The sequence below is a fragment of the Adiantum capillus-veneris genome, chromosome 11 (assembly GCF_014529385.1).
Source record: "Adiantum capillus-veneris isolate H3 chromosome 11, ASM1452938v2, whole genome shotgun sequence".
Lineage (NCBI taxonomy): Eukaryota > Viridiplantae > Streptophyta > Polypodiopsida > Polypodiales > Pteridaceae > Adiantum > Adiantum capillus-veneris.
This window is the reverse complement of record NC_140941.1, coordinates 106353726-106362224: the sequence shown is the minus strand read 5'-3', so window position 1 is coordinate 106362224 and position 8499 is coordinate 106353726. Positions and strand designations below refer to the sequence as shown.

At 40.7% G+C, this 8499-nt stretch overlaps 1 pseudogene; it reads left to right on the top strand.

Moving 5' to 3' along the window:
• Positions 1-415: 415 nt before the first annotated feature.
• On the top strand, positions 416-1917 carry LOC147447787 (uncharacterized; annotated as a pseudogene).
• The last annotated feature ends 6582 nt before the right edge of the window (positions 1918-8499 follow it).

The window sequence follows — 8499 nt, the reverse complement described above, 5'->3', positions numbered from 1 at the left end:
AATAGTCTTCTGGGGAGCTTAATTTCTATTGATTATTTCATCAAGCATTTTAAAATTAATTAGACTAATTTTACTCTAGCCGAATTCTAATTGGTCCACCTCTATGACCATCCAATAGGATTTGAGGGAAGATTGGGGGCAACTGGGCTAGGAGCTTGCCGTGTGTCCAGTATTCCCTTTGGGGGAAGCTTTGGAGTGCGTGTGTGTGTGTGTGTGTGTGTTTATCTCTCCTCCCCTACTCTTAGGCCTTGGCCCCTGCTTGATAAGGATGTGAGAAGACTTTTGAATCTTCTCACCACCATCCAATTTCTCAGCTTTGACCATTTGGACTTTTTAATTAAAATTTTGGAACCTTAGCCTATGGGAGTCTTAATGAAGCTAAACCTTAGGTCTTTTAAGCATTGGTCATTGGGCAATGGTACGCTATGAAGATGCTCCACTTTACTCTCAAAAGAGAAATCATTTTGCAAACACAAAGTTAGTAGTTGTCAATGGTAATAAAAATTTGCTAATGTGATTACAAAACAATCATGAAAAATGCATTATGTGCTTGCATGCTTCTACCCAAAAAATAACCATATGTACATATGGCAGGGAGGTGGCACTATCCTTGCCAAGTTTATAAACCAGAGGAACCGTGGCCTTACCTTGTATACTTGTTTTCTCCTCCAATGTTGAAGGGTCATGCTATGCTTCTTCTCCATTGTTGGAGATTCTTGTTTCTCCTTTAGTGTTGAAGAGTCATGATAAGCTTCTTCTGCAATGTTGTTCATGTTTGCTTCTCCACTAGTGTTCAAGGGTCACTATTTTGTTGGATCTGCCACAACTTCTTAGAAGAAATCTACAATAGCTGAATAGAGCTTTTTCTTTTGCACATAGTTTTGTCCTAAATTTCTTGGTCACTATTTGATAAGTGAAGAATGGCTAATTGAAAGTGTATATAGCAAGTTGTGGACACTTATATGCATAAAGGATGAGTTGTGTGTGCAAATATCGGAGGTTGGAGGAAGTGTTCTAGTGATTTGAAGCTTATGCATGAAGTTGTGGTTTACTACATATAATTGCATAAAGATTGTGAAAGCAAAGAAACTTGCTTATGCATCATACATTGATGATACCGTGATTTGAAGTAAATGTATTATTCATCTTTGCAAATAATTCAAATTTTGGTAAGAACTTCTTGATGGAAAAAGGTGTATGTGATCTTGTCATGAAGATGTATGTCCAAAATCGCCTCTAGATCCTTCAAAAGCGGATAAAAAAACGTAAAAGTTGTGGATAAAAAAGTCAAAATACTGTTGTATTGGATCTCCATATGTATTTTAGAAAGTTTAATACCTCATATAAATAATAATAGTACAACAAAGGATGCTTGGGATGTTATACATAAGATGTATGGTACAAGCAAGGAGGCGCATAAGATTCAATTGAAGCAAAGGTTACATGGAGTATGGTGAGGAAACCGTACAATAACAAAATATTTGAGGAAGATGAGGCATCCATAAATTTCTTAGTTGAAGATGATGATTTTATTTCAGTTATTCTAAATGGTTTGGAACCAAAATATAAGGCATTTGATACCTCTATTTGGTGAGAGGTACTATGTTGTACTTTGAAGAGTTGATTGTTTTATGTATGATGGAAGAAGCGAAACTTGTTCTCACTGCATTCAAAAGTGACCCGAATAGAGATGCGGTTTTCTATCATATTCATGGAAGAGGAAGAGGTGCAATGCATGGAAGAGGAAATCATGTGCAAGGAAGAGGCAATGAAATTATGTTCAAAGATCCCCTATGCAAAGAGGTGATTTCATGCATAGATCATGAAAGAGAGCCATGCCATAAAGTAGAGGTGGTGCTTTTATGCACAGAGATGGACATTGTAACTATCATGGCGGATATGGTCATTTTGAGGTAAAGCCATGCAATAAAGTAGAGGTGGTTCAAGGAAGAGCCAATGATTATGTTCAAAGACCCCTTATACAAAGAGGTGGTTTCATGCATAGATCATGAGGGAGAGCCATGCCGTAAAGCAGAGGTGGTGTTTTTATGCACATGAATGGACATTGTAACTATTGTGGTAGATATGGACATTTTGAGGTAGATTGTTATCATAGACAAAACAAAATGTGTCGTGGGAGAGCACAATCCTCTCGTTTTGTTAAAAGAGGTGGTTCATGGTGACAATTCTTGGTCATTTGTTTGCTATGCAACATGTCCTTGGAAGCATGTCCAAACCCAAAAGTGATAGAAGTTGGTATGTTGATTTTGGAGGCACTTAGTATATGACTTTTCATGGAGAATGATTTGATGGAAAGTAACCTATATCTAATGAGGAGTATGTGGCTATGGGAGATAACACTATGCATGAAATTACACATATAAGTAATGTCTCATTGATAACGGAGATTGGCGTGCAAAATACTTTGGGAGATGTGTTGCATAGATCGACTATTCCTAAAAGTCTTGTTTTCATGTGAACAAATGGGTGATCAAAACATGCAAGTTATGTCATAATAATCAATATATAATTCTCCTAAATGATTTTCTCATGTTAAATTGATCATTTAATATGGGGAAGTGCCAGGGGAGAAAAAGCTAGAATATTGGTTAAGCTAGCAGACCGGCCACCCACAGCAGGGATCCAAAGGAGGGAAAATAGGGATCCAAAGGGGGGGCCATCTGCAAAAAAGCAATGTGCAACAATGGGCTTAAAATACCCTGAGGTTCAGCCCATTAAGACTTCCAAAATGCTAAGGTTCCAAAATTCAAAGGTTGTGTCCAAAGGTTAAAGCTTAGGAAATTTGGATGCTTTGTGTGTGTGTGTGTGTACAAAAGTCTTCACAATTCCGTACATAGGAGGGGGCGAGCCCAAGAAGTAGGGGATGAGAGAGAAACACCCACACACACTCACAAGCTTCATTTGTACACAAGGGGAAAGAGGGACACATGTCAGCTGTCTAGGCCAAATGCCCACAAGGTGTACTCAAATCCTATTGGATGGCCATGGAGGTGGACCAATGAGATTTAGGCTAGAGTAATTCTAGTTTAATTAATTTAAAAACACTTAATAAAAGAGCCGATAAGGATTAAGCTCTCTAGAAGACTATTGGACAGTCCCCCAAGGGGTCCAATGAGCATTCAACAGCCCAATGGCTAGCCTGATTCCTATTGGCCAGGAGGTAAAGGGGTCCAATGAGAGTTTAGTTGAATTAATTAATTACCTAAAGCTCTCACAAAAAGGGAAAGGGGGACACATATCAAAAGACTATCACTTATGGTGGTTAATTTCCATTAGCTAAAAGAACCGATAAGGATTAAGCTCTCTAGAAGACTATTGGACAGTCCCCCAAGGGGTCCAATGAGCATTCAATAGCCCAATGGCTAGCCTGATTCCTATTGGCCAGGAGGCAAAGGGGTCCAATGAGAGTTTAGTTGAATTAATTAATTACCTAAAGCTCTCACAAAAAGGGAAAGGGGGACACATGTCAAAAGACTATCACTTATGCTGCTTAATTTCCATTAGCTAGGCCTGGGGAGGTCCGATAGGGTTGTAGCATGAGCAATTAGCAAGGGGGGTCGACCAAGAGGGAGAGGGGAACTGATTTTTTGAAGGGATTATTCACTTACACATTGACACAATCAATGTGTTAAGTAAGAAGACTCTCTCTCTCCTTCTCAAGCTTTAATGGAAAGCTTACCACCTACTCCAAGCTTGTGAGAAGGGAGGCCTACACCAACAACTCTTGGCTTTGTGATGCAAATCCAACCAAGAGACAAGCTTCAATGCACGCTCATCACCTCTATCATGCTAATTACTAAGCTAAGCTATGCTAATAAGAGTGATTATGTGAGGAGATGTATATCTTTCTCGTAAGACTACTCCTTCCTCTCAATCTACTCTCATACCCCGCTAGCTCTCACCATCTTCGAAGGTGTGTGAGGTCTTGGGTATGAGACCGTGAGGGAATTGATGTTGTGTTTGATAAATGTTTTGCTTAGTGCTTGAAGTTTCCATGTTCATTGCACTAGCTAGTATTGAAGGAACACAAAGAATTGTATTGTAAAATGTCTCTCTTGATGGGAGAAACCATAATACAAAGCCTTTTGGAGGGGGGACCGGCTCCATGCAAATCCGGTCCTCAATTGTTGTCAATTGCTTAATTTCTCTCTTATTTGAAGTATTGTTCATGCTATCTAGCTAGGTGTTATGCTTTTTTTGTTGCTCTCTCCACCCAAGCACTCTTGCTATTCTCATTAGGAATCTATTCTAATGAAATGCTCACTATGCTCATGCTATTTTCCGCTACACACAAGTTACTAGGCCATTAAATGTTACATTGGTATCAAAGCACAAGGTTTCTCTTTTCTTGCTCAAGAAGGGAGGTCCTCAAGCTAGCTATAAATAATTGGTATTATTAATTGCATGTGAGTAAGTAGAATAGGGGTTTTTCAGCCTTGCAGTGCGCCTGCCTTCCTGCAGATAACAGGGCATCACCATTGAGAGCTATGGTCTTAATAGTGGAGTCCTATGGGGCTTGCCTACGGCTTAACCACTATTGAGCTATTAGAAGCTTGACAGGAGCCGGTGCTGTTTTGGTGTTGAACAACCCTCTCTTCTATTCCTTGCAATTAATCGTATTCGAGCCACGGGTACAATAGCTTGAGTGCTTTTTCTAAAGGGGTAAAGAGGAGTAGCAACTAGGGCTTGAAGTGCCAAAGTACACCTAAAAGCTGTAGAATGGCTGACAATAGTAAAGAGAGTGAAATTAATGTTGATAAGTTTGATTTTGCTAATGAGCAGGCTACTAATGATGCCCCGATGCTTGTTAACTATCTTGTTTCTAGGCTTCAGCAAACCATGGGCAATCCATCCCTCCAAACTGAAGTGCAACGGCAGCTTTGTGCTCATGGGATTCTCCAAGATCCCCACCGTGATGAGAGAGCACCTAGGAAGCCTCCTTGCGATACTTCCAAAAGAGGCCTCTCTCCGATTCGGGAAGAAGAAGAGGATCCATATGAAGGGCTCAAAAGTTTGATCCTTGATGACGCATCTGCTTCTGAAAGGATAATTCAAGAGCCCCCACCGAAGGAATGAGAAAGAAATGAGTCTCTTGTCACCTTGATGGAGATAGCTTCACGAAGACGGCGGGCTAAATGCTCTCCATCACCTCCAAAACAGAGAAGACCATCGCATACTTCTCCACACCCTACTTCAAAGAGGGATGCCAAAAAGGAAGAGAAGAAATTGGCGAGGAAGAGGGCACCTTCTTCTCCATCTTCTTCCTCTTATGAAAGTGATGGTGAAGACAAAGAAGATCAGGGCAAGAAAAAGGCAAGAAAGAGGTCACCCTCTTTTCCATCTTCCTCAAATTCTTCACCTTCTGAAGAAAGTGATGGTGCAACCTTTGAACCATAAAAAAGAAGAGGTCATAGGAAATCCTATGCCACATGGAAGAGGTTGTCCAAAGTAAAGAAGTTCAAAGAGGGAGGGAAGAGCATCTCTTTCCTTACCTACGATGGCACCTTTGGTGCTACGGACAAAGTATTGGCCTTTATCCAACAGTTCGATGTGGCGTTTGGAGATGAGGGCTTCATGGAGTCCTCTAAGCTATGCCATGTAGTTGTGCACTTTCAAAAGTCCGCCAGACAATGGTGGTCTAGCCTGCAGGCCAACAGTGAAGCTCCACGAACATGGAAAGCTTTAAGAGCTTCCATTATGAAGCAGTTTTTGGCCACCGATGCCAAAGACAAAGTACTCACCGAATGGCGAAGCTTGAAGCTCTCTCCCTACGAATCCATTCACAAATATGTAGACAAGTTTTGGGACTTCCAACTCAAAGCCACTGTCTTCAAGAAGTTGGATTTTAGAGAGCAAAAGCAACAATTTTGTGCGGGCTTAACTGAAGAAATGGCGGAGTGTGTTAACTCCCAAAGGCCATGCACCATATCGGCGGTTATACACCATACTGTGGTGGCTTCTTGAATCAATTTCCAAATGAGGGCTAAAAGAAATTTAAGCCCACAGAAAGCAAGGGTTCCAATGAGCCTAAGGGGAAGGAAAATGTCCAAAAATCTCCTAAGGGCAATTCCAACAAAGCTAAAGAGAAGGGACTTTATAAAGGCAAAAATAAACTCTCTCTTGAAGAGCTTGAGTGTTATCGCAAGGATAACCGCTATTTCAAGTGCGGCGAGCAAGGGGCATGCGTACTGCGCTTGTCTCCAAAAGAACACCCGCCATGAACCTCCTAGAGCTACCTTGGTTGAGATCCAAGAGGAGAAAATTCACCACAAAGGATCTCCTCTATGCCATGCTTGGGGAAAGGTAAGAGAACATGATGCTTTTATTCTCTTTGACCTTGGTTCTACTCACAATTTTATATCTATAGAATTGGCCACCAAGCTAGGCATACAAGCCTATGAGATGGTAGATGTCCTACCCGTAGACGGTGCTTTCAAGGGGCAAGAAGCTTCAGTCACTCCCTTAATTGGGAAATTGAGGCTCCATGCCCAAAGCTATGCGGACAAAGAGGACTTCTTATCTCTCCTCTCAAGCATGAGGATGTAATCCTAGGGGCACCATGGTTTGATCGCATGACTGCAAATGTTAAATTCCCTGAAAGGAGAATCTCCTTTAAGTTCAGGGAAAAAGATATGTATATAGATGCTAAGGAAATGGGTAACACTATACCCATTGTACATACAAAAGCTTTCAGCAAGTCAATAAAGAGCTCTATTTCCGTGTACATGATTTTTGTTAAAGATTCTCAAAATGGACCTAATGTTTTAGCAAAAGAAAATATACACAAACAAAAGGAATTAGAGTTATCCAATTTTCTCAAGGGGTTTCAAGATGTCTTTATTGACGACATCCCTTGTGAGCTACCTCCTAAACGAGGCAATGATGACCATGCAATTGAGCTTCTTCCAGGAAGTTCACCGCCTAACACACCTCCTTATAGAGTTTCTCAAGCTCAAGAAGAGGAGATTATGCGGTAAGTGCATGAGTTAGTTGAGAAGGGCATGATTAGGCCTAGCTCATCTCCATTTTGTTCTCCTGTGCTACTAGTGCAAAAGAAAGACGGAACATATCGTATGTGTGTCGACTATAGAGCACTAAATAGGATCATTATCAAGAATAGGTTTCCCATTCCACGGGTAGAAGACCTATTTGATAAGCTACAAGGGTCCACCTACTTCAATAGGATTGACCTAAAAAGTGGCTATCATTAGAAAAGGATAGTTGATCAAGACATTGTAAAGACCGCATTTCGCACTACGTTTGGTCTTTACGATTACATTGTCATGCCTTTTGGCTTGACCAATGCACCAGCCACATTCAACCGCTTGATGGAGAAGCTATCCAGGCCTCACCGAACCTTCACTGGAGTGTTCTTTGATGATACCATCATCTACTCTAATTCATTAGATGAACACAAGCAACACCCCCAGGTAATATTTCAAGTTCTAAGAGAGACTAAACTTTATGTTAATCAAAAGAAAAGTGAATTTTTCTTGCAAGAGATTCAATATTTAGGTCACATTATCTCTCAAGATGGCATCCAAATGGATCCATCAAAGTTAGAGGTAATAAAAGGATGGCCTAAACCAAGGAATCTTCATGAACTAAGAAGCTTTATAGGTATGTGTGCATACTATAGACGCTTCATAAAAAAGTTCTCACTAATAGCGAGACCATTACATGACCTAACAAAGAATAACGTTAGGTACACATGGTCTGCCAAGGGGAACAATGCTTTCAAAAAGCTTAAAGAGAAGCTTATCTTTCAACCTGTGCTTACACTACCAGATCTCTCAAAGCCATTTGAGGTCCAATGTGATGCTTGTGGTGATTGCCTTGGAGCTCTTTTGTTCAAAGAAGGGCACGCCATAGGCTATGAAAGTCGAAGGCTCGACCCTATTGAGCAAGCTCTAGGCAGATATGAAAAGGAACTCCTCGCAGTTGTACATGCCTTAGACTCATGGAAGCACTATTTATTGGGGACTCCTTTATTCTGCGAACGGATCACCAAAGTCTTAAGTACTTCATGACGTAGACCAAACCCTCCGACAAACAAATGAGGTGGGCAAATTCCCTTTCGCAATTTCATTTTCATATTGCTCACATTGATGGAAAGCATAAGCAAGTAGACGATACACTCTCAAGACAACCGAGAGTGAATGCGGTTTCCATAGCAACTCACAATGATCTATCTTCTATGATAGATGAGTATGTTATTGATCTCGATTTTAGAGATGTGATTTCAGCCCTTGCACTAGGGAAGAAAGAGGAACCAATTACTTTACAAGATGGTTATCTTCTCTATGGAAATAGACTATGTGTTACTAACTCACTCCGTGAGAAAGTAATGATGAATCTCATGCTCCTCCTTATGCGGGGCATAGAGGGATCCAGTCTACCCTAAAGGGGATTGAAACATATTTCTATTGGCCTACCATGAAAGTAAACATACAAGAGTATGTTTCTAAATGTGTGGTA